The following is a 27,500-nucleotide window of genomic DNA, read 5'->3' as shown; positions in this document are numbered from 1 at the left end:
ACCACCATTCGCCCACCATCATTCGCCAACCACCATTCGCCAACCACCATTCGCCAACCACCATTCGCCAACCACCATTCGCCAACCACCATTCGCCAACCACCATTCGCCAACCACCATTCGCCAACCACCATTCGCCCACCACCATTCGCCAACCACCATTCGCCCACCACCATTCGCCCACCACCATTCGCCCACCATCATTCGCCAACCATCATTCGCCAACCACCATTCGCCCACCACCATTCGCCAACCACCATTCGCCAACCACCATTCGCCCACCACCATTCGCCCACCATCATTCGCCAACCACCATTCGCCAACCACCATTCGCCCACCACCATTCATTCGCCAACCACCATTCGCCCACCACCATTCGCCAACCACCATTCGCCAACCACCATTCGCCCACCATCATTCGCCAACCACCATTCGCCCACCATCATTCGCCAACCACCATTCGCCCACCACCATTCGCCCACCACCATTCGCCCACCACCATTCGCCCACCACCACCTTCCGTACCGTCCCCTCCTTTTCATCCCAACACACACACACACACACACACACACACACACACACACACACACACACACACACGGGCCTAATGATATATAAACAAGGTAAATGGCACGCAAACACGCCCTCGCAGGCCCAAGACACCTCACACCCACCACACACACACACACACACACACACACACACACACACACACATTTCATCCCCCCCAACACACATCACCCAGGAAAAAAAAAAATGAATACCTTAAAATCCCATAAAAAAACATGAAAATACAGAACATTAAAAAAAAAAAAACGAATCCCTAAACACAAATTCCCTCGAAAAAGATAAACACGTATATTCCTAAACCCTTAAAAGTTTCTAGACCAGCAGGCAAAAACACTGGTCGGAAGAAGGAAAGAGAAACAGGAAGCCCACACCGACAAACAGACAGGGATTCACACGAGGACAAGACAGACAGACATATAAAGGCAGGTGAGTGTTAAAGGGAGGACATACGGGAGGATGGATGTGCAAAGAAAAGGAGTGAAGGGAGGAAGAGAGAAGAGTAAGAGAGAGAAGAGAAGAGGAGAGGAGAGGAGAGGAAAGGAGAGGAGAGAAGAGAAGAGAAGAGGAGAGGAAAGGAGAGGAGAGAAGAGGAGAGAAGGGGAGAGGAGAGGAGAGGAGAGAAGAGAAGAGAAGAGGAGAGGAGAGGAGAGGAGAGGACAGGAGAGGTGAAGGTAAGACATGTTAAGACGCGACAGTAGAAGAAAAATTCAAATAAAAAAAAAGAAGGGAAGAAAAAATGCAAGAAAATGCGGGATGAGAAGAGATGGGAAGAGAACAGAGAAAACACGTGAAGAGAAAGAGAAGCAGCGAAAAGAAGACAAAAGAAAAGCATATCAAAACATTACATATTTGAGAAGAGAAGGAAAAGAGGAGAACAAAATGGCCAGTGACGAATTGGAGAAGGGGGAAGAGGGAAGAAAAGGTGGAAGGAGGAAGCTCAAAGGAATAAAAAAAAATACGAAAATCAAACCGCTCCCAAAAAGCAAATAAATCAAAATATAAGATTCATAAACGGAAGGAGACGTATCTTGATAATCCCCTCTTGAAAACGAACAAGTTATAGGCAGGAGAAAGTACACAATAAAAAAGGCTGTTCGAGAGCTTAAAAAAAAAGGAGAAGAAGAAGGGGGAGAGCATAAAGCAGAGAAGGAGAACTAGGGAAAGGACAAGGTTAACAAAGAGTAGGAAGAGGAGGAGGAGAGGGCCAAGAACGAGGAGGCAAGGACGAGAACAATATGATAAAACAGAAAAGAGGAGACGAAACAAAAGGAATGAAAGGAAGTAGAAAGAAAAGAAAGAGAAAGGAAAAAACAGAGAAGGCGCGAGGAGAAGGAGGCGCCGCGGAGCAAGGAGAGACAAGAGGAAGGTGTGTTGAGTGAGGGTAAATATATTTTTCTCCTCCAAGGACGCGTGTTGCTGGCGTCCGTGTGTCCTGAATGTGACAGCAACGACCAGGACCAACACGACGACCAGGACCAGCACAACGACCAAGACCAGCACGACAACCAGGACCAACACGACGATCGGGACGAAGAGGCGACGAGACAAGTGGACGGCATCTTCATCATCCTCTTCACCTTCACTGCGAGCACCATCACCACCACCACCACCACCACCACCGACACCATTAGCGCAGGATGACGATGGTGAAGACGACGGTGATGATGGCGATTATGATGATGATGATGGTGGTGGTGGTGGAGAGGATGACGGTGGTGATGATGATGCTGATAATGATTGTGATGATGGTGGTGGTGGAGAGAATGACGGTGGTGATGATGATGCTGATAATGATTGTGATGATGGTGGTGGTGGAGAGGATGACGGTGGTGATGATGATGATGATGATGATTATAATGATTGTGATGGTGGTGGTGGTGGTGGTGAGGATGAGTGCGAAAAGACTGACAATGATGATAAATAATAATAATAATAATAATAATAATAATAATAATAATAATAATAATAATAATAATAATAATAATAATAATAATAATAACAATACGCCCCCCCCCCCCCCAAGGCTAACGTAGAGATAACCTAAATAAAGAAAGGGGAAAAAACAACATACACAAAACACACAGGAGTAAACAAGCCAGGTGAACTAATGACAACCAAAACAATTTACCTGACATCAGACCGGCACGAACGCCTCGACAGGTGACACCAATCTTCATGACACGTGGGCAGGAGGCGACCAAGACCAAATAGGAAGTTCACCATATCTGACTCACATAACCAAACCTAATCTTACCTAAACAACGAAATAGCAAGGTCACCACATTTAACTCCTTATTCTAATCTTACCTTACCAAGATGAAATAGCAAGGTCACCCCATCTATCACCTTATCCTAACCTTCCCTTACCAAGATGAAATAGCAAGGTCACCCCATCTATCACCTTTTCCTAACCTTCCCTTACCAAGATGAAATAGCAAGGTCACCCCATCTATCACCTTATCCAAACCTTACCTTACCAAGACGAAACAGCAAGGTCACCCCATCTATCACCTTATCCTAACCTTACCAAGATGAAATAGCAAGGTCACTCCATCTATCACCTTATCCTAACCTTACCAAGATGAAATAGAAAGGTCACCCCATCTATCACCTTTTCCTAACCTTCCCTTATCAAGATGAAATAGCAAGGTCACCCCATCTATCACCTTATCCAAACCTTACCTTACCAAGACGAAATAGCAAGGTCACCCCATCTATCACCTTATCCTAACCTTCCCTTACGAACACGAAATAGCAAGGTCACCCCATCTATCACCTTATCCAAACCTCACCTTACCAAGACGAAAAAGAAGTTACCACATCTAACTCCCTATTCTAACCTAACACTATCAAGAAAAAAAGGAAGGCTATCACATCTAACTCACTAATCTTACCTAATCAGGCGAAATAGCAAGGTCACCCCATCTATCACCTTATCCTAACCTTACCTTACCAAGACGAAAAAAAGGTCTTCACATCTAATTCACTAGTCTTGCCCAATGAAGACGAAATAGCAAGGCCACCACAGCTAGCTCCCTATTCTAAGCTAACCACACCAAGACTAAATAGGAAAGTCAACTGATCCGACTCACTAATCTAATCTAGCCCTAACAAGACAAAATAGTTACGTCACCACAGCAAGCTCCCTATTCTAAGCTAACCACACCAAGACTAAATAGGAAAATCAACTGATCCGACTCACTAATCTAATCTAGCCCTAACAAGACAAAATAGTTACGTCACCACAGCTAGCTCCCTATTCTACCCTATAACCTTACCATGACGAAACAGGAAAGTCCACACATCTCGCTAATCTAATCTAACCTAAACAAGACGGATTAAAAAGGTCATCACATCTACTGCCTCAATAACTTAACCTAACCTCACGACATATCAGGAGGGTCACCACACCTCACTCACTATAAAATCGACTAACTTTTTTTTATATATAGTGAAGAAACAACCTCAATACCACACCCGAGGGAAAAAGAATATAAAAAAAGCCCGCTAATCACTGCCCCTAATTTACTAACTACTTTTCTGATATTAATTCCCTCAGTCAATAATCAATATGCTAATAATAAAAATACTAAAGGTAAGAAAAGACTAAACAAATCTCTCTCTCTCTCTCTCTCTCTCTCTCTCTCTCTCTCTCTCTCTCTCTCTCTGAATGGAAACATATAACAATACCAACGAGCGGAGCGCCTCGAACTGAATGAACCCGCTCCGTTTGTAAACACGAGCTCGAGACGGCCGAAGCAGCATCCGAAGCCTCAATACGGACGGTCGAGCAAAAATAAACCGACGGAAGAAGAATGATGGAAGAGAGAAGGAAGATGGAAGAGGAAGGGAGAAGAGAGAGAGTAAGAATAGGTGGAGTGGGGTTGAAAAAGATAGAGGGGTGTGTGTGTGTGTGGGTGGGGGGGGGGAAGAGGACAAGAGGAAGAGATAGGATGAGGTAGGCAAAAGGAAGATATGACGAGGAAGGAAAGAGAGGAGAACCGATACAAAAGGTGAGTTATAGAAGACAGGAGAGGAAAGGAGGATGACAGAACGGAGAGGGAAGATAGAGGAGGGGAAAAGAAGAGTTAGAGAAGGAAGATAGAGAAGAAGGGTAAAAGAAGAAATCAAGGAGACGAAGTGAGGTGAGGTAGAGAGGGAAGATAGAGGAGGGGAAAATAAGTTAGAGAAGGAAGATAAAGAAGGGTAAAAGAAGAAATCAAGGACACGAAGCGAGATAAGGCAGAGAAGGAAGATAGGAGGGGAAGAAAAGAAGACGGGAAGACTAAGTGAGGTGAGGTAGACCAAAAAAAAAAAAAATGAAGAGAAGGGAAAAAAGAGGACAGGGAGAAAAGGTAGGGTGAAATAGATATGACAAGGACGGGAAAGAGAACAGGGAGATGAAAACACAAAGTAGGAAAACGCAAGCAAATAGACAGGAAATAAAAGAAAATTACAAACCGTGAACAGAAGGAAAACAAACATGAACAGGAAAAGATGTAGGAGAGAAAGAAAAGCAAAATAAATTGAAGAATAAGACTGACGGTTAAGCAAAGGAGAACCAACAGAAACAACAGAAGAAAACGGAGATGTGGTAAAAAGACGAGAAAGCGATAACCAGAGAAGAAAATAGGAGAATATACAGATTGAGAGGTGATTGATATGTAGCAGAGTAAAAAGTGAAGGATAGAGAGGTACAGGGAAAGTGGATATAAAAGGATAAGAAAGAGAAAGGGGAGACGAAGAAACGACGAACCAAAAGGACAAAACGTAGATAGATAAGCAAAGGAAATGGACTGAAAATAGGATGAAGGAGAATATACAGATTGAGAGGTGACTGACACGTAGCAGAAAAAAAAGTGAAGGATAGAGAGGTACAGGGAAAGTGGATTTAAACGGGAAAAAAAAAGAACAAAGAGAGACGAAGAAAGAACGAACCAAAAGGACGAATGTAGCAGAAAAATAAAAAAGGAAAGGATAGAGAATAGAACGATACGATGAAAAAAAAAATAAGAAGAAAAGAGAAGGGAAGAAGAAACGACGAAAAAAAAAAAAAGGAAAAAACGATAGATAAGCAAGGAAATGGAGTGAAGGATAGAGAGGTATAGAAAAAGTGGATTTAAACGGAAAAAAAAAAAGAACAAAGAGAGACGAAGAAAGAACGAACCAAAAGGACGAATGTAGCAGAAAAAATTTAGCAGAAAAAAAAGTGAAGGATAGAGAAGCATACGAAAAGTGGATATAAAAGGATAAGAAAGAGCAAGGGGAGACGAAGAAACGACGAACCAAAAGGAAATGGACTGAAAATAGGATGAAGGAGAATATACAGATTGAGAAAAAAGTGAAGGATAGAGAGGTATAGGGAAAGTGGATTTAAACGGAAAAAAAAAAAGAACAGAGACGAAGAAAGAACGAACCAAAAGGACGAATGTAGAAGAAAAAATGTAGCAGAAAAAAAAGTGAAGGATAGAGAAGTATACGAAAAGTGGATTTAATGGATAAGAAAGAACAAAGGGAGACGAAGAAACGACGAACCAAAAGGACAAAACGTAGATAGATAAGCAAAGGAAATGGACTGAAAATAGGATGAAGGAGAATATACAGATTGAGAGGTGACTGACACGTAGCAGAGAAAAAAGTGAAGGATAGAGAGGTATAGAAAAAGTGGATATAAAAGGGAAAAGAAAGAAGAAAGGGAAACGAAGAAACGACGAACCCAAAGGACGAATGTAGATAGATAGATAGATTTTGAGAAGCGGGCTTTATTTTACATTTCTTTCCTTTTTTATGCCCTTAATACTGACTCCTCTGCTGTAAGATAATAAAAAGCAAAGGAAATGGAAGAGATAAGAGAGGAAAACGGGAAGATAAAGAAAATGCGACGTTACAGACAGAGATAAGAAATGCCTAAGAAGAAAGAAAATGGAAGATAATATAAAGAAAGAAGCCATAGAAAAAAGAAAGGGGGAGGTACAGAGAATATATTATGGAAAGGAAAACGTACCAGATAGAGGGAGAACTGATGTAGACATGGAAGAAGGGAAGAAACAGGAAGGAAAAGGTACGAAGAGGAGAAGAGAAGGAAAAGTTAGATAAAAAGATGAGAAAAGGACGTGGGAAAAGACACATGAAAAGGAGGTTAAGGAAGGTAAAAAGGGAGAAGAGGGAGCAAGTTTTAAAGGTCGAAGGGCAGGTGTGTGTGTGTGTGTGTGTGTGTGTGTGTGTGTGTGTGTGTGTGTGTGTGTGTCAAATGTACGCTCCAGTAACTGTCTCCTAACAACCAATAAGATTACCTCTCTCTCTCTCTCTCTCTCTCTCTCTCTCTCTCTCTCTCTCTCTCTCTCTCTCTCTCTCTCTCTCTCGGTCAATCTATTTATCTATCGATTTATCCATTTACATATCTATCAAATTAACACCCACCCACACACACACACACACACACACACACACACACACACACTGCAGGAAAAGTGGAGGTGAATGATGCTCAGTAAACTTGAAAAAAGCCAATTTTGGTGTGTGTGTGTGTGTGTGTGTGTGTGTGTGTGTGTGTGTGTGTGTGTGTGTGTGTGTGTGTGTGTGTGTGTGTGTGTGTGTGTGTGTGTGTTTGTCCCCTGCACGTGGGAAGACTTCAGGGAGTTGGATGTTATTTTGCTGCTGTCACGTTTCAAAGGAGGAGGAGGAGGAGGAGGAGGAGGAGGAGGAAAAACGTGAAAAAAACCGGACTTAAAAAACGAAAAAAAGAAAAAAAACGAGGAAGAAAGATAAAAAAGCAAGGATATTTAAACGATGAGTCAAGGTGTGTGTACAGGTGTGTGTGGGTCATTAAAGGTACACAGCACAGGTAGGAGGAGGCACAGAGGTAAGAAGGTTCACTCCACTTAAGACTCCACTTGAACTCTGGACCCTCCCTCCCTCCCTCCCCGCCTTTATTGCCTCTCTTCATCCATGCTTCTTGCCCCCACCTTTACTCCTTGCTTCTATTTTCTTGCTCATCTTCCTCCCCCCCACCCCCTTCTTTTTATCTATCTATTCCTTCCTCCATCCATCCTTTCTCTTTCCCTCTCAGCTTTCTTTGTTTCTCCTCATTTTTCCACTCTGCCCTTCCTCCATGCATCCCACCTTATACTCATGTTTTTCTTTCTTTTTTTTTCTTTCTTTCTTTCTGTCTTTGTTTCATTCTCTACCTCTCCTTTTTTTTCCCTCCACTTTTTCACTCTGCATTTCTCCTGTTCTCCTATTTGCTCTCACTTTTCTGCCTCCCTTCTTTCTTCCTTTTCTCCTTTCCTTGTCTCTTCGTGTTTCTTGTCTTCGTTTTCATCACCCTCTAAGAATGTAACTCCTCCATAGTCCATCCATTCGCTCCTTTTGTCTTCTTCTTCTCCATCTTTCTTCCGTCCTTCCTTTCTTCCTTCAAATCCTCCATACACCTGTTTTTTGTATCCTTCGTGTTACCTCCCTTCGCAAAGACACACAAGGCCTTCAACCCTCTTTCCTTCCTTCCTTCCTTCTATTCCTTTATCTGTCCGTCATCCGTGTATTTCCATGCCTCACCTCCCCGTGTCAGTATGCGCGCCAAAATACACGAGACTTCCATCCCTCCCTCCTGTCTTCCTTCCTTCTCCCCGTTCTTCCCTCTGTATAGCAATGCCTTTATACCTCGTCTCTCTCCGTGCCCCATCTCACCGCCTCCGTCAGTAAGCACATCAAAACACACAATACCCTCCATCCCTCCTTTTTGTTCTCGTTTCCTCCCTCCTTCCTTCCCTCTATATCTCCATCTGTCTGTTATCCGTGTCCCTCCATGCCCGATCCCGCGTCACTATGCACATCGACACTAAACCCTCCATCCCTTCTTTCTTTTCTCGTTTCCTGCCTCCATCCCTCCTCCCTTCCTTCCTTCTTTCTTCCATGTCTCTATCCCCCATGTCGCTCCGTGCCCCGCGTCAGTATGCGCGCCAACACTCACAGGGCTTGCATTCCCCGTCCCCAGCCGAGCCGATGCAAAACTCGCGTGGCAGCAGAAACGTGCCCCGCCGCCCCGCCGCCGCCACACACGAGTGATGCTCAATAATTCACGGCGGCGGTCCCGAGCGAGAGAGGCCGAGGGGCTGCCAGGTTAAACATGAAAGCCAAACACCGCTGTCTGGGCCGCCGCGCCAGTTCATCTACTCCCATCAGCTTCTGCAGGCGAACAAAGGGAGGCTGGGGCTGGCTGGCTCTGTGTGTGTGTGTGTGTGTGTGTGTGTGTGTGTGTGTGTGTGTGTGTGTGTGTGTGGAAAGTAGTGAGTCTAGTGGGTGTTCTTAACCTCCTCCTTCTCTGTTTCGTTTTATTTTTCTTCTATTTCTTCTCTTCTTTTTCTTCTTCTCCTTCCTCCTCCTCCTCCTCCTCCTCCTCCTCCTGTTTTTATGAGCTACAAATGCACTGCCCCTGCTCCAGTGGTACCCATGGACTCATCGCGCGCGCATGTGTAAGTGCATGTGTGTGTGTGTGTGTGTGTGTGTGTGTGTGTGTGTGTGTGTGTGTGTGTGTGTGTGTGTGTGTGTGTGTGTACCTTCTCATCCCTCACCGAGAAACAGACAGACAGAGATAAAGAGAACGAGAAAGACAGGCAGAGTAAAAGCAAATGAAAAGAAAGATGGAAAAGAGTAATAAATAAACACGTAATCATATATGAAATGTTGACTCGCTTAATAATCCCCCAGAGCTGGGTTAAAAATTTAGGGGAATGGCTCAGTTTAAACAAGTTCCCCCTCCTGCTCGCTTTGCCTCGCCCGCCCCGCCTCAGCCCGTCTCTCCTCGCCCCTTCCCCCGCCCCGCCCCAGACCTACCCCACCCAGCCAGCGCATGGTCGTGGAGGGGCGCAGGTGAAGTTAAACGTCAATGGCAAAGTCCTTAGATTTTCCTGCGTGTGTGTGTGTGTGTGTGTGTGTGTGTGTGTGTGTGTGTGTGTGTGTGTGTGTGTGTGTGTGTGTGTGTGTGTGTGTGTGTGTGTGTGTGTGTGTGTGTCTATGTATTTGTCTGTCTGTATGCGGGGGTGGGGGCTATATCTAACATGCAGTAACATCAGTAACGTAAGCAGAACATGTACCAGCAACCGCAACCGCATCAGAATAAGTAGTAACAGCAGTACAGCGGTAGTAGTGGCAGCAGCAGTAGTAGTAGCAGTAGTAGTAAGAGTATTCGAAACTGATGGTAATGTTATCGTTACTATTGCCGTTATTTCTGCATCATCATCATCATCATCATCATCATCACGGGTGCGGGTCGGCGCTGGCATACATCATGACGGGTGCAGAATGAATGAATCGATGAATAAACCACAACCGATGCCGCCGCCGACGCCACGTACGCAGCGCAAAGGTCAACCGCATTAAGGCCCGCACCGCGCCACACTCCGCCGCCCTCCCTCACACCCCCCCTTCACACCCCGCCGGCAGCCACACTAACCCACACCGCACAAGACTGTTAACCGTACACATTTTTTACACCGATTCTTCTATATTCACCCCCTGCCCGCCCCCCCCCCTCCCCCCCCCCCCCACACACACTACATCTCTGCACTCCCTCACACCCGCCCTTCACACCCCGCCGGCACCCACACTAAGCCACATCACACAAGACAGTTAACCATACACCTTTTTAACACCCTGTACTCTTCTATATTCACCCCGTGCCCCCCCCCCCCCCCTACACTACATCTCTGCACTCCCTTACACCCGACCTTCACACCCCGCCGGCACCCACACTAACCCACACCACACAAGACGGTTAACCATACACTCTTTTTACATCCAGCACTCAGCCTCTCCCCACACACACTACCCCACCGCACTCTTTCCTCACACTCGCCCTGCATACTCTACTGCCAGCCACCCCAACCCAAACCACACTTAACCTCCTAGGCACTTAACCACACACTCTCTTCACACCTTTTACGCAGACCTATCCCTCCTACCCCCACACACGCACTTGTTCATAAATTCCACACTTCAGCCACACTCCCTTCCTACCTTTTCTTATACACTTATACACTCCCACACACACACACTACACCTCTGCACTCCGTCTCACACTTACCCTTCACACATCCCTGTCAGTCACACTAAGCCACACCGCACGTATAGACAGCTAGCCACACACTTTTCATACCCTTAAATCAGCCATATCCCTCCTCCCTCTCCCTCAACCACATCCTCACACACTCGCAGCCACACTCCCTCCCCCTTTTTCTTTACACCTGATACACTGAGCCGCTTACAAGTCACGCTACACATCAAGGTAAGCCGTAGTCCGCATTTACACTCCCTCTACACCTTCGCATTCCTTCACGCTTTTTTTTTTTTCGCCTATTACGCCGGTAGGCTTGCTTGAGGGGCCTGGATGGTATTCGGCCCCAGCTCGTCATGGCGCAGGCAAGTGTTTATAGTGGCGCCATCTTCTCCTTCAATTCTTCCCCTGACACTATATCCTTCCCTCCGATACATATCCTTCCCTCCGATACATATCCTTCCCTCCGATACATATCCTTCCCTCCGATACATATCTTTCCCTCCGATACATATATTTCCCTCCGATACATATCTTTCCCTCCGATACATATCCTTCCCTCCGATACATATCCTTCCCTCCGATACATATCCTTCCCTCCGATACATATCCTTCCCTCCGATACATATCCTTCCCTCCGATACATATCCTTCCCTCCGATACATATCCTTCCCTCCGATACATATCCTTCCCTCCGATACATATCTTTCCCTCCGATACATATCCTTCCCTCCGATACATATCTTTCCCTCCGATACATATCCTTCCCTCCGATACATATCTTTCCCTCCGATACATATCCTTCCCTCCGATACATATCCTTCCCTCCGATACATATCTTTCCCTCCGTTACATATCCTTCCCTCCGATACATATCCTTCCCTCCGATATATATTCTTTCCTCCACTCCCAATACACTACTCTAAAGTCCACTAAGCAAGCTCTCTCTGTCTATACCCTATCAATATCTACATATTCCCATCGATATACTCAACATACACTTGGCTACATCCCCCAACACAAGCTCTTCTCAATACCTACACCACTACATCTAAACTCTAAATCCCACTACACAAACTCTTTTCTCTATCTACACCCCTACATGTCAAACAAACTCTTCATTCACTAAGCTACACACACACACCCACACACACACACAAATCTTTCATTCTGCACAGTTCATCTTCCATACAACCAGAAACACTACCTTGTCACTCCCTTATTTCGCAGCTTCCTACACTCCCACATACACGCCCGCTAAGCTTTCTCTCTCTCGCCACGCTGACTCTCTCTCTCTCTCTATGCTTCTGACTCCCGCTCATCCGCCGCCACCGCCACCCAGCCCCAGACCAAGCCCTACCCACCCCCATGACCCACTCACCCCTTGCCGCTTCCTCGCGCCCCTCCGTTCCTCCCAGTTTTCCCTCCGGCTAAAAATTAAACTGAGGCTGATTATGTATTCACATCATCACAAACGCTGCTGCTGCTACTACTACTACCACTACTACTGCTACTACTACTACTACTATCACTACCACCACAAAAACAAACACCACTTCTATAACCATCGCAAAACCTACCCTGGATTCTACTACAACCACTACAATAACACATCAAAAACAACATCAACTACTGCTACTACTACTACTACTACTACTACTACTACTACTACTACGTGAAACACACCACCATACCATCACCACCACTACCCACCACCACCAGCCCCACCACCACCTTTCAAGACCCTAATCCCCCCTCCAACCACCTTCCAACCCCCCTCCACCCCCAAGACGGCGGGAACCCAAAACGAAGGTGGATTTATTAAAGGAGAACGCGCGGCCCCGCCCACCACCACCACCACCACCGCCAACTCAGATACGATGCCGAGGAAACCCAAGCCAAAAATAGCCCCACGGGAGACGACGGGATGCATTTGGTGAGGGAGAGATGCAGGGAGGCTGAGGGGAAATGACAGGAGGAGGAGGAGGAGGAGGAGGAGGAGGAGGGTGAGAAGAAGGCGAAGAAGAAGAAAAAGAAAAAGAAGAAGAAGAAGAAGAAGAAGAAGAAGAAGAAGAAAAAGAGAAGGAGGAGGAGGAATATGAGGAAGAGGAGGAGGAGGAGAGAGACGTTGCTTTTATTGTATGGAAGAAAAGGATGTTCGTGAAAGGGTTGATAATTAAAGCAAGGGAAACAGTTGATTTTGGAAGGAAAAGGGATGAGTTGGTGAATATGGCTTGTGTAGGGAGGAGAAAGGGTTGGTGTTGGCAAGGAGGAGACGTGTTAATTTAAGTGGATGAGGGTTAACTTGTGGCGGGAAAAGGGTTATTAGGAGGAGTAAAACGGATGATTTGGGTAGCGAAAAGCTTGTTTAGGGCGGGGAGAGGGTTGGTGTTGACATTGAAGAGACGTGTTAATTCAAGCGGATGAGGGAGGTTAACTTGTGGCGGGAAAAGGGATATAGTTTCAGGACTAAAAGGGATGATTTGGGTAGGGAAAGACTTGTTTAGGGCGGGGAGAGGGTTGGTGTTGGCACTGAAGAGACGTGTTAATTCAAGCGGATGAGGGAGGTTAACTTGTGGCGGGAAAAGGGATATAGTTTCAGGACTAAAAGGGATGATTTGGGTAGGGAAAGACTTGTTTAGGGCGGGGAGAGGGTTGGTGTTGGCATTCAAAGGACGTGTTAATTCAAGCGGATGAGGGAGGTTAACTTGTGGCGGGAAAAGGGTTATTAGGAGGAGTAAAAGGGATGATTTGGGTAGGGAAAGACTTGTTTAGCGCGGGGAATGGGTTGGTGTTGACATTTAAGAGGCGTGTTAATTTAAGTGGATGAGGGTTAACTTGTGGCTGGGAAAGGGTTATAGTTTGGGGAGTAAAAGGGATGATTTGGGTAGGGAAAGACTTGTTTAGGGCGGGGAGAGGATTGGTGTTGACATTCATGAGGTGTGTTAATTTACGCGGAAGAGGGTTAACTTGTGGCAGGCAAAGGGTTATAGTTTCAGGAGTAAAAGGGATGACCTGGATAGCGAAAGACTTGTTTAGGGCGGGGAGAGGGTTGGTGTTGACATTTAAGAGACGTGTTAATTTAAGTGGATGAGGGTAAACTTGTGACGGGAAAAAGGTTATAGTATGAGGAGAAAAAGGGATGATTTGGGTAGGGAAAGACTTGTTTAGGGCGGGGAGAGGGTGTTGACATTCATGAGGTGTGTTGAAATTTAAGTGGAAGAGGGTTAAACTGTGGCGGGAAAAGGGTTGGCTGATGGCGGAAAAGGGTATGTTTGTTATTGGTCGGATAATTTTTCTTTTGCATGGAAAAATTAACTATCATGAAGGGCAGCAGATGATCATGGGAGGGCTATAGAAAAGTTTGGGTGGAATTCACGCTAGAAATGGTTGATACTGAGCGAAAAGGTGTGTGTGCTATAAAAATAAAAATAAAAGGGGGGGGGGGGGCAAAACGTTCAAATAGGAGGGTTCTGAAAATGGTTGGTCAATTTTAGAGAGGAGCAAAAACAAAAAAGTAAAAAGGGACTTGACGTTTGGGCTAGTTTGGGGCGATTTCTCGAGTTAATTCGGCTAAATTAAACGTGTGAGAGGACAAGGGATGACATAAGAGTTAGATAATCCAGCCCATATGTTGTCTATGGGTAATGTTTCCTTTTTATGTTCCGCCCGTGGCACCGATAGGCTTCCTCAGTGGAGCCCCTTCCCGTTATGGCGCAGGCAAGGTTTTATAGAGGCGACATCTTGCTTGAACGAAACTATTAAAGAAACTAATGTGTGTGTGTGTGTGTGTGTGTGTGTGTGTGTGTGTGTGTGTGTGTGTGTGTGTGTGTGTGTGCCCATTTTATCTGCACACCTCTCTCTCTCTCTCTCTCTCTGCTTGTGTCTGTCTGCCTGCCAATTAGCCTGTCCGTCCACCTGTCTGTCAGTTCATTAGTCTATTTACCTGCCTGTCTGTTTGTCTGCCTAGGAACCAGTTTTCCGCATACCTATCTACCTACCTACACCTGCCTGCCTGCCTGCCTGCCTGCTTGTTTTCCTGCTTTCCCATTTCCTGCAGTTACTCATCTACTTTCAAACCGTATAATACCTTCTTGCCTGTCTACAATACCTACCCTGCATATCTACCATACTATTTACTTTACATGCACACCTTGCCTGTCAACCATACCTTACTTTAACCAAACTTACTCTGACTAAATCAAACCTATTCTTACTTGACAAAACCAAATCTCAACATCCCAACCTAACATAAACAAATCTAGTCTTCGTTATCAAAACCTAAACCAGCTTAATCTACACCAACTAACCCTAACCTAATTTAACAAACAAACCCAACACCATGCTAACTTAACAATGACTCCCAACCTGAGTAAATCCGTCTGCCTTTCCATAGTATTTCTCAAACAGTGAAGTCTCCAGTAACTACACCTCTGCTCGGAAGGCTTAGGGCCAGATTCACAGTTCCCCATGATGGGTTAGTAAGCTCCCAAACCAATACCAGAGCCTTCGAAATTTCCTTGTATAGGCTCTGGTGTTTATATTTAAGTTCACAAATTTGATGAAACTATACAGGAAAAGTCTTGCGTATTTAGCGTGGCATCGAAGACCTCACCATTTTGGATTGTAAGGGATTCTATAGTTTGGTTCGGGCTGTTACGAAGACGCTGTTTTGGACTGTGAAATCGGCTCTTAGTGCTCGGCAACAATGAAACCAAACACTGTACAGAGGTGCATCGCATTTACCGAGAATCGCATTTCGCAGAACCTCATTTCGCGGTAATGTATAAAATTTCCCCTGTTTCGGCCTTCCAGCTAAAGGCACCGTAGTTTGCGGAATGAAATCCACATCCATGATACAACCAGTGGATCAGGAAGTCATCGCCAACACCAAACTCATGTATTACCGCAGTGTGCGTGAAAAGATGAGGGCAAAAACTGACACTATGGGGGAACTGCGCCTCATCGACGAAATGGGAGGTTGACATGGAGGAGGAGGGTGGAAATGTTGCCATGGTGGAGGCAGCAGCACTGGTGGAGGCGGGCCCCAGCAGTCCCCTCCCACCAGTCTCGGATACAACCCTTTCCCTTCCGCTAAACTTCTTTCATCTCCCATAACCGTGTTTAAAGAGTTTATTTTATGTCTATTAGTGCAGACTATAGTACTGTATGTATAAAGTGGGATCACTAATAATTAAGTGAAACATATATTAAATTTTCAGAGGCTTCCGGTGCCAATTAAATACAATGCAGCGCAAGTCTTAAAATCACATCGCCTGGTTATTTTCATGGTACAATTTGGGCACGAAAAGCGGTGCACCTCTACTAACCTGATCTAGCCCTGACGCGAGTAAATGTCCATCTCTCCACGTTCCTCTGACAGTCAGCTCTTCCGGGAACCCTCACACAACGACAACACTGCTCGGAAAGGTCAGCAGTGCATGCATGGCGGCGGCGAGCGAGAAATAAACGAACGTGAAACAAATAACACGTAAACATGTCCAGGAATTCTGCCGGCGCTCCAAAATACACGAATACAATACGGCGACACGTAAATAACCCTGATGGCCGCGTCGTGATCCCCCAGATTTTGTGCGGCCTTTTATTTCTACGCCCCTTCCTGGGGGGTCCCTGAGGCTGCACGGCGGGGGGTTGAGAGATGACAGGGAGGAGGGAGAGGGAGGGTAGGAGAGAGGGGAAGGGGAGGAAGGGGACGAGGGGATAGGGAGGGTGGGGAAGTAGGGAAGGGGAGGATGGAGACGAGCAATGCGTGGATCAGAGTAACGGGGGAAGATATTGGTAGGGATGGGTTTGGAAAGGACAGGAGGAAGAGGAGGGGAAAGATAGGGAGGAGAAAGATAGGAATAGAGGTGAGTTTGGTAAAGACAGGAGGAAGAAGAGGGGAAAGATAGGGAGGAGAAAGATAGGAATAGAGGTGAGTTTGGTAAGGACAGGAGGAAGAGGAGGGGAAGAAAAGGGAAAAGGGGAGAGATAAGATAGGGTCGGATGTGGAGGGTTGGGGAAGGGAAAGACAAGGGGGAGGGGAGATAAGGTAGGGTAGGAAGGGGATGGATAGGGAGGAGGAGGAGGGGGAGGGGGAGAGGAGAGAGGTGTTGGAGGAAGGGATTTTGAGACCATACGGTGTTACACAATGCCACGGTGCCCTCAGCCTTAAGGTAGGTGTGTGTGTGTGTGTGTGTGTGTGTGTGTGTGTGTGTGTGTGTGTGTGTGTGTGTGTGTGTGTGTGTGTGTGTGTGTGTGTGTGTGTCAGGATGTGTGTGGGGAAGGTCAGAGCGGAGGATAAAAAAAAAGCGTTACGCCTATGAAGTACGAGAGAGAGAGAGAGAGAGAGAGAGAGAGAGAGAGAGAGAGAGAGAGAGAGAGAGAGAGAGAGAGAGAGAGAGAGAGAGAGAGAGAGAGAGAGAGAGAGAGAGAGAGAGAGAGAGAGAGAGAGAGAGAGAGAGAGAGAGAGAGAGAAATTACCACCACCACGAACCACAACAACACAACGACACACAAAAAGACCGCGACCGCCACTGCCTGTTTTGTCGCGGCCGCTCCACCACAACCACCACCACCACCACCACTACCACCACCACCTCTACCACCACGGAGGAGAGCGGAAAAGAGGTGAAAGCAATGTGTTGAAGATGAGAAAGGGAACACGCCTATAGGCCTCGGGGAAAAAAACAAAAAAAAAGGGAAACACGTAAATGGAAATGGAAAATGTTCGAAAGTGTTGGAAAAGGTTGGAAAATGTTATAGTGTTTGGAAGTAGTGTTAGAAAGGGCGAGAAAGTAGTAGAAAGTATTAGTAGCGAGTAGCGGGCTTTTTTTATTATTGTTTCCTTTTTTTTGTGCCCTTGAGCTGTCTCCTTTGTTGTAATAAAGAAATAAAAATAAAACGTTAAAAGCTTAGACAATAATAAAAAGTTTTAGAACGTTAGGAAGTTAAGAAAAAATGTTAGCATCAGAAAATTATGGAAAGTGTTAGAAAGTGAAAAAAAAAGTTAGCAAATGGAAGTGTTGCATAATAGCATAGTGTTGGAAAAAGTGTTATATAATGTTACTTTTAGAAAATATTAAAACAAGCGTAACAGAACATAAGGAGAAACACTTAAAACATCCATTCAGAATCACCTGACAACATGAGAGACAGATACATGTTCATTTCGACCCCACTGACTGACTGACTGGCCTGTGTCTCACCCTATCTCTCGGGACGTGTTGGGGATAGGAACGGAAAGGTATTCATTACACGGAAGGGAAAAAGAAAAAAAATAGGTGGTTAAAGAAAACGTCGGTATTAGAGTAATGTTCTAGTAGCAGCTGAGGGGAAAAGAACGGGAGGAGGAGGAGAAGGAGGAGGAGGAGGAAGAAGTGAGGGGGGAGGAGGAGGAGAAAGAGGGGGAGAAGGAAGAGAGAGAAGGGAGGTGAGAAGCTGAAGAAGGGGAAGGAGGAGAAAGGCAAAAGAGGAAAGAGGAAGAGGTGGAAGATGGGAAAAGAGGAGGGAAGTAGAAGAAGGGAAAAGAGGAGGGAAGTAGAAGAAGGAGAAAGTGAAAGAAGACAGAAGGGGAAAAGAGAGGAGAAGTGAAAGAAGGGGAAGGAGGAGGAGGGAGGCGGAAGGAAGGGAAGGAGGGAAGGCAGGATGGAGGTGCAGGAGCCAAGAAAATGGATTGAGCTAGCGAGAAGGATATAATAAAAGGAAACATATGAAAAAGTACTCGATCAAGAAGAGGAAAAAACGAAGAAGCAAAAAGGGAGGAAGAAAGGAACGAGAGAATGGCAAACTGCGCGGAGAAGGCAAAAAAAAAAAAAAAAAAGGCGGAGCATTGAAGCAGAAAGGGGAAAAATAAAAGTGTAAAAGTGGAAGGGAGGGATGGAAAAGAGGAAGGAGATAAAAAAAGAAGCATAAAACCAAGAGGGGAACGGTAATCTAGCGCCCAGAGGAGGAAAAGGAGACGTAGATGAAAGAAATTGAAAGAAGAGGCGCTTAATTAAAAAAGGAAAATTACTTAAGTGAAGGGTACGTGGGCTGAGGAAGAGGGGAGGGGAGGGGAGGGGAGGGGAGAGTTGGTTAGGGTACGGGAGGGGAGGGGAGAGTTGGTTAGGGTACGGGAGGGGAGGGGAGAGTTGGGTAAGGTACGGAGGGGAGGGGAGTGAAATGGCGGAGGGAGGGAAGTAGGTGTGCCGGACGTAAGAAATACCGGGAGAGGAGGAAGGGACGAGGAAGGGGAGGGGAGGGGCTGAATGAGGAGGAGGCAAAGAAGAAGGTATAGGAGGATGAAGACACAGGGAAGACGGAGAGAAAAGAAGAGAACGGGATCAAAATGAAGGAGATTTTTTTATATTTTTATTTATTTGTGCAGTAAAGAAAGCATCTAGCAAAAACAACAACAATGAGAAAGAAAGACCGCTAATCACTCCCCCTATACAAAAGAGTTTAGAAGAGTGGCCAAAAGAGAGGTCAATTTCGGGAGGAAAGGTGTCTCGACACTCAAGTCGTATATGCAAGGGAAGGAGGAAATACAGACGAAGGAAGATTATTCCAGAGTTCACAAGTGTAAGAGATAAAAGAGTGAAGATGCTGGTTAACTCTTGCATAAGAGATTTGGACAGTATAGGGATGAGATAGAGTAGAAATTCGAGTACAGCGGGGCCGCGGGAGGGGGGGAGGCATGCAGTTACCAAGTTCAGAACAGCAGTCAGCATGAAAATATCAATAGAAAATTTAAAAAAAGAGGCAACATGGTGGCGGAATTCAAGAGGTATAATACTGTCAGTAAGAGAAGGGGAGTTGATGAGACGAAGAGCCTTATAAACTCTACTCTGCCTAAAAGAGCTGTGTGTGAAGCCCCCCCATACGTGAGATGTATACTCCATACAAGAACGGACAAGGCCCTTGTATATGGACAGCATCTGGGAGGGGGGAAAAAAACTGGTGGGGACGATACAGAACGCCAAACCTCGAGGAAGCTGCTATTCACCAAAGAAAGTTCTCATATGTATTTAATGACTATTGTGTTAATCTTTACTGAGATATAGTGGTAACGGACAGACAAGGACAGACAGATAAGCAGACACACAAACAAACGTATAACGACGAAAACATTATCGCCCTTAACGCTACGCGGCGGCGGGCGATAAAAAGGAAGACAAGCATAAAAGTGAGGAAAATGAGACGGAAAAGGAAGAAATGGGGTGGAAAATTACTGAACCGGAGAGACAGAAGATGGGTGAAAACAAGCTAACAAAAACAAAAAGAGCACCAAAGACAATGGAGAACAAGGGTCGAAAAAATATATGAAGACGACAAAGGGATGAAAGTGAAAAAAATAAGAAACCAATCGAAAAAAAACGAGAACGATAAGACCTTCCAGAGGGTTTATTAAGAACGGAGGTAGGCGGGGGAATGAGATGTTGGAGAGAAGTTGTGGGGAAGGTAGAAGGGAGGTAAGGTAGGGGAGGAGGGAGGCAAGGTTGTGAAGGAGGGAGGCAAGGTTGTGAAGGAGGGAGGCAACAGTAGTGGAGGACGGAGGTAAGGTGGCGGAGGAAGGAGGTAAGGTAGTGGAGGGAACGTAAAGGAGATGAAGGGAGGGAGGGGGAGTGGAAGGACCTGACAGGGATAAATAAGAGGAAGTGGCAAGAAGTGGAGAAGGATGTGGAGAGAGGAAACTTGGCAAAGAAAAGGAAAGGAAGGAGAAGGAGAGAGAGAGAGAAGAGAGAGAGAGAGAGAGAGAGAGAGAGAGAGAGAGAGAGAGAGAGAGAGAGAGAGAGAGAGAGAGAGAGAGAGAGAGAGAGAGAGAGAGAGAGAGAGAGAGAGAGAGAGAGAGAGCGAGAGAGAGAGAGAGAGAGAGAGAGAGAGAGAGAGAGAGAGAGAGAGAGAGAGAGAGAGAGAGAGAGAGAGAGAGAGAGAGAGAGAGAGAGAGAGAGAGAGAGAGAGAGAGAGAGAGAGAGAGAGAGAGAGACAGACAGACAGACAGACAGACAGACAGACAGACAGACAGACAGACAGACAGACAGACAGACAGACACAGAGAGACAGACAGACAGTGACAGGGAGAAAAATATAGTAACTCTAAAGATGGCAGGAAAACACACACACACACACACACACACACACACACACACACACACACACACACACACACACACACACACACACTCACCACATATGCACACAAACAAGCATAAAAACCTTCCGTTAATGACATGTTTCGTTCCTTTCAGCGCAGCACACCTGAGTGGAGGACGCGAACAGGTGAAACGCGGCCACGGAGACATGCACACCTGACGGGAAGGGGGGTGGGGGGGAGAGAGAGAGAGAGAGAGAGAGAGAGAGAGAGAGAGAGAGAGAGAGAGAGAGAGAGAGAGAGAGAGAGAGAGAGAGAGAGAGAGAGAGAGAGAGAGAGAGAGAGAGAGAGAGAGAGAGAGAGAGGAAATTAGGGAGGTAGGGAGGGAGGGCGGACACGGTAGAGAAAAGTTCAAAGGGTCTTGCAACGCCACCGACAGGAACACCTCCACCATCACTACCACCAGCATCATCACCATCAGCATCACCATCTTCATCACCAACGTCATTACTACTTCCAGCATCACTACCACCAGCATCATCACCATCTTCATCACCAACGTCATTACTACTTCCAGCATCACTACCACCAGCATCATCACCATCAGCGTCACCATCTTCATCACCAACATCATTACTACTTCCACCATCACTACCACCAGCATCATCACCATCAGCGTCACCATCTTCATCACCAACGTCATTACTTCATCACCAACGTCATTACTACTTCCACCATCACTACCACCACCAGCAGCATCACCATCAGCGTCACTATCTTCATCACCAACGTCATTACTACTTCCAGCATCATTATCACCACTATCATCATCAAAATTATTATCACCAGCATTACTGTTTTCCGCATTATTTTTATCACCCTTCATTATCTTCAACACCATCTTCATCAGCATTATTTTCACCATTACAAACACCAGCATCACAATCTTCACCATTATCATCACCAGTTTCATTATTTCTAGCATCATTATCACCACTTTTCATCACCTCCATCACTATCTTCATCACCACAATCATCACCAGCATTACTATTTACTATATCATTATCACCAACTTCATCACCTTCATCACTAACACCAGCATCACAATCTACCATATTATCATCACCAGAGTTTCATTATTTCTAGCATCATTATCACCACTTTTCATCACCTCCATCACTATCTTCATCACCACACCATCACTATCACCGCCTTTCATCACCTTCTCACTAACACCGGCATCACTATCCACATCACCATCATTATTTCCTGTATTACTATCAACATCACCTCTAACACTAACACCACTATCATCACTGTCACTACCCCACTACCACCACAACCTAAAGCATCACTATCACCTCCTGTCACCATCAACATCATACCCGAACTCAATAGCATCATCAAGATAACTACCACCACCACCACCACCACCACAATCACTGCCATCCTCATCATCAATTATCACACTCGTATCACAATCATAATCATCATCATAACCATCTGTACCATCACCTTCAACACCCTCATTGTCACCATTATACTGCCATCATTTTCACGGACGAAGAAGGGACAAGAAAGGGGAAAAAAAAGAATGAGGAAGGCGATGAGGAAGGAAAGAAAAGAAAGCAAAGAGAAGGAAAGAGGACAATGAAAGTGAGGAGAACAACAACAACAACAACAACAACGTATCAACTCAGACGAAGACAAAGAAGACTACGAGGACGAGGAGGAGGAGGAGGAAGAGTGACGTTGGAGGGTTAGCCTGTCATCATCATCGTCGTCATCATCATCATTGCGAAGCGTAGGAGGTAGACGAGACAGGAGAGAGGCAGATAGGAGAGAAAAAAAAGGGGGGGGGTAAGGAGGGGAGGAGAGGGGCAGAAGAGGAGAAAAAATATATGGGAGGGGAGGAAGAATGGGAAAAAAATGGGAAGGTTAATAAGAGTGGGGCAGGCGAGAGAGGGAGGAAGAGGAAGAGGAAGAGGGAGAAATAATGTAAGTAAAAGGAAACAGGGAGAGGAGGAGACCCCACGTACATTAGGGAAGTTAAAAGAAGAAAATGAAAAAAGAAAGGAAGAAGAATAAAAGGGAGGGAAGGCAGTGAGCTATGAAAAAATAAGAGGAAAGGAGGGGAAAAAATTAAAAGGGAAGGGGGAAAGTAAGACGAAGGAAAAGGGGATGGAAAAGATCAGGTATATAAGGAAAGAGAAGGAAAGGGAGGGAGGAGGAATAAAGATGAAACCCAGAAGAAAACGGAGTGAGGGGAGAAGCTAAGACGAAAGGAAAGAGGAAGAAAGAAATCAAATATATACACGAAAAGAGAAAGAAAGGGAGATAGGAAAAGGGAGATAGGAAAAGGCAGATAGGAAAAGGGAGATAGGAAAAGGGAGATAGGAAAAGGGAGATAAAAAAAGGGAGATAGGAAAAGGCAGATAGGAAAAGGGAGATAGGAAAAGGGAGATAGAAAAAGGAAGAGATGCAAACCAGGAAAATAAATCAAACAGGGAGTGAGGGAAATGAAAACAAAAAGGGGGATGAAAGAGATGAAGTATGACATGTGAAAAGGGAGAGAAAGAAGAGGAAGCAGAAATTGAGATGTTACCCAAGAAAAAGACAAAATAAAAACAGGGAAGAGGGGGAAGACAAGAAAGACTTAAAGGTATATAGGGGAAAGGGAAAGAAGGGAGAGAGAAGAAATAAATATGAGCCAAAAAAAAATACAAAAAAAAAAACAAGGGGGGAGAATAAGACGCAAGAAAAGGGAAGGAAAATTACAGGTATGGGGAGAAAAGATCAGGTAAGACAGGTGTACGGGGGGTAGGGGCTGAGGGAGAGGAGGGGGGAGGGGCTGCAGCAGGTGGCTCGAGGCTGCTGGGAGGGAGGGCGGGCGGGCTTCATCCCTGCTAAGGAGAACCCACTTAAAGCTGTGTCACCCTTCGCCCTGACACCGCTCAACACCACCACTGCCCCGATGACGGACACGCAGGGGGGGGGGAGGAGGAGGAGGAGGAGGGAGGAAAGGAGTAAGGATGTAGACGCGTAGGAAAGAAATGATGTAAGAAAGGATGTTAAAAGGGAGGTCGAAAGGAAGGAAAGAAGCAAGGAAGGAAGGAAGGAAGGAAGGAAGGAAGGAAAAAAAAAGATCGAAGAAAAATAGTTAGAAAAAGAATTAAAGGAGTAAGAAAAAAGAGGAGAAAGAAAAGTAAGAAAAATAAGAAGAGAAAGAAGAAAAAGAAAAAGAAAAAGAAGAGGAAATAGAAGAAGAAGAAGAAGAAGAAGAAGAAGAAGAAGAAGAAGAAGAAGAAGAAGAAGAAGAAGAAGAAGAACAAGAACAAGAACAAGAAGAAAAAGAAGAAATAAAAAAAGAAATAAGGAAAGAGACAAATGTAGAAAAAAGGAAGAGAAAAATTAGTAAAATGAGGAGGAGGAGGAGGAGGAGGAGGAGGAGGAGAATGAAGGAGGAGCCACATATCATTTCCACCATCAACCTTCGATCACTTCAGCTCCTTCACCTGTCCGGGGTAGGGAAGGAGAGGTGTCAATGGACCGGAGGGAGGGAGGGAGGGGCGGGAGAGGAGAGGAGGAACGCGGGGTCCATATACGCAACGGCAAGTGGAGGAAGAGGAGAAAGAACAAGAGGAGGAAGACAAGAAGAAGATGAAGATGAAGATGAAAAAGAAAAACAAGAACAAGAAGAACAAGAACAAGAACAAAAACAAGAACAACAACAACAACAACAAATAAAAAGAAGACGAAGACGAAAAAGAAGAAGAAGAAAAGAAAAAGGAAAGAAGACGAACACGAAAAAGACGAAGAAGAAAAAGAAGATGGTGACGACGACGACGAAGAAGATGGTGACGACGACGACGAAGACGATGGTGACGACAATGACGACGAAGAAGAAGAAGGAGAAATAAAGAAAAAGAAAAAGAAAAAGAAAAAGCAGTGAAGAATGAGGAAGGACAGGGAAGTGGGGACATTAGCTACACGAGGAAAAAGAAGAAAAACTAGGAGGAAAAAAAGGAGGAAGGAGGAAAAGTAGGAGGAGGACACGCAAGCAGCAGGAGGAAGAGGAGGCGGATAAAAAAAAAAGCAGAACGTAAAAGAAAAAGCAGAAAAAAACAACAGATAAGAAAACAAAGATTGAAAGCAGAACAATAAAACAAGAGTAGGTAGGCTGAACAAGGAAGAAGGAAGCAGGAGTATCAGTAGTAGGAGGTGGAGGAGGAGCAGGAAGTAGACAGGCTGGATTAAAGCAGGCAGAGTGTTTGGGTAGAGGCTGGCAGCGGGTGGAGGCAGTGGTGGAGGTGGCGGTGGTGGTGGTAGTGGCGGTAGACAGGAACTAAAGGGAGATAGCACGGCGGGGGAACAAGAGACAGCGTGTTCAGTGTAGGTCACGACGCTGGATGCCTCTTGCCAGCACGAGATGACGCCGCAGGGTGGGACGGGAGCGAGGGAGGCTGGGAGAGAGTGCTAGGGAGGGAGGGAGGGGAAGGTATAGTACCGGGAAACAGACTGTGATGGTATGCAGTGTTTCTGTGAGCGAGATGTATCGAATATGTGATTGTACTTGGCAGGGATGTGTGTGTGTGTGTGTGTGTGTGTGTGTGTGTGTGTGTGTGTGTGTGTGTGAGAGAGAGAGAGAGAGAGAGAGAGAGAGAGAGAGAGAGAGAGAGAGAGAGAGAGAGAGAGAGAGAGAGAGAGAGAGAGAGAGAGAGAGAGCAGAAAAAAAGAAAAAAAACAATAACGACGAAGGAAAAAAAGAAAAAAGAAAAAAAATATAAACGAAACAAAAATAAATAAAAAATAACAATAAAAGAAACAAACAGAAATACAAAAAAGAAAGAGCGAGAAAGAGGAAGAGGAAGAGGGTGAGAGAGAGAGAGAGAGCGGTGCGTGTCAGCCTGAGCCGTGCCATTCCTCTACGGAGAAGTGTGCCTCGTCAGGAAGATACACACCTCCTTCAGGGCGGGGGGGGGGGAGGGGGGGGGCAAGGAGGAGGGAGGAGACAGGAAGGGTAGAAAGGGGGGAGGGTGAAGAGGAGCATAAGAAGGGGGGAAGGTGGCGACAGGGGTAGTAGAAGGGAGGGGAGGGACAGGGCATAAGAAGGGGAGAGGGGGAGGAAGGGGGAGGAGGGGGGGAGGGGCAGAAGGAAGAAAGGGAGGTGGCGACAAGGGTAGTAGGAGAGGGGAGGGAAGGGGCATAAGAAGGGTAGAGGGTGAGGAAGGAGGAGGGGAGGGATGGAAGGGGTAGAAGGAGGGAAGGGAGGAGACGGGTGAGAAGGACAGAGAAGCGAGGGGGGGACAGGAAGGGAGGGGTAGAAGGGGCACGCATGAAGAAAGGAGAGATAAGAGAAGTGGGGGAAGAAAAGAGGTTGCAGGAGGTGGGGGAGGGGGAGGAGGGGGATGTGGGAAGGGAGGGGAAATGGTAAAAAGAGAAGGGGGAAAGGAGAAGAGGAGGAAAAGAAAGGCGGAAAAGAAGCGTAAAGGAAAAACTGGGAGAGATAGTAAGGAAGGCAAAAGGAAAAGGAAAGGCGAGAGAGAAGGAAGATGTTTTAAAAGTAGAAGATATTGAACGCAGTATAAGGTAGGGAAGAAGAAATACTGATGGGAAAAAGAGGGAAGAGGATAAGTTTAAAGAAGGGCAATGGGAGGGGAGGGAGATGAGTTAAAAAAGAGGGCAGTGGAAGAGGTTCAGGAAGACGGGAAAATGGTTGGGGGAGGAGAGGACAGCACTCGGAGGAGGGAGAATAAAAAACAGGTAGAATATTAAGTAATGGCTCAGGGGGTAGAGGAGGAAGGGAGAAAACGATAGAAATAAAGTTGGGGAGGGAAGGCGAAGGAGAAGTAAGAGAGTGGATGAAGCGGAAAGAGGGGGAGGAGGAGGAAGAAGAGGAGGAGGGTACAGAAGATAGAAAATATGCATGTGAGTGGAGTGAAACAGAACTAGGAAGAAGAAAAATAAAGCATAGAAGTTTGGACTAAGGTTGAAAGAAGGATAGCGAATGGAGGAAGTTAAGATGGAGGAAGCGGAAGGAGGAGGAAGGCAAGGAAGATAAAAAAATAAAAATAAAACTGGATTGAAAACAGAACTAGAAAGAAAGAAAAAAATACAGGAGGAGAATAGGAAGTAATGCATGAGGAAAAGGAAGGTTGCAATGGAGGAGGGATTGAGGCAGGTAATATTTTTTTTATAGCAATCCCCAACTTTGGCATTCATCTGTTTTGCATGACTTCTTGTTTGCCTGTCATCGATATAGGAGACAAACATTTACCATCTTCATTCTTGTACAAAATCTAACGTTGGGGAATCACTTTGTAGGACAAATATACTTCTACTACAACTACTACTACTACTACTACTACTACTATAAATCCTTAGATACAGACAGAAAGGGTCCCGCGGTTAGTCCAGCAAAGTTGAGTTCAAGGCATTGGCAAATAACACTTCAAAATAGTACTCGAGATCAAACACCTTACCTCTATCAATCTGTTCCTGTCCCTCTTCACCTAACAACGCGTGACCTCAGCTTCTATTACTAACATAAGGAGAGGCATCTGTGATTCTCTTTGTACATTAAATTGGCCCAGAAGCCCCACCCCCTCCCTTCCCGTTGACGAAAACCTTAGCAAATGTAGGTATGTAGGCCTTGCAAAACTATCACTATGCTCAGAAAACTACCCATGGAAATACCCACAACCTCTACGAAAACCTTAGTAAATGTAGGTATGTAGGCCTTGCAAAACTATCACTATGTTCGGAAAACTACCCACAACCTCTACGAAAACCTTAGCAAATGTAGG

General features: G+C 45.6%; 1 protein-coding gene across 1 annotated transcript in view; it reads right to left on the bottom strand.

Moving 5' to 3' along the window:
* Positions 1-27,500, bottom strand: part of LOC127005802 (tyrosine-protein kinase Btk29A-like) — a 91,536-nt gene that overhangs the window by 11,070 nt on the left and 52,966 nt on the right. The gene's annotated exons all lie outside the window — the stretch shown is intronic.

Source organism: Eriocheir sinensis, chromosome 31 (genome assembly GCF_024679095.1).
Source record: "Eriocheir sinensis breed Jianghai 21 chromosome 31, ASM2467909v1, whole genome shotgun sequence".
NCBI lineage: Eukaryota > Metazoa > Arthropoda > Malacostraca > Decapoda > Varunidae > Eriocheir > Eriocheir sinensis.
The sequence above is the reverse complement of the archived record's forward strand: the minus strand, read 5'-3'. Positions and strand labels throughout refer to the sequence as shown.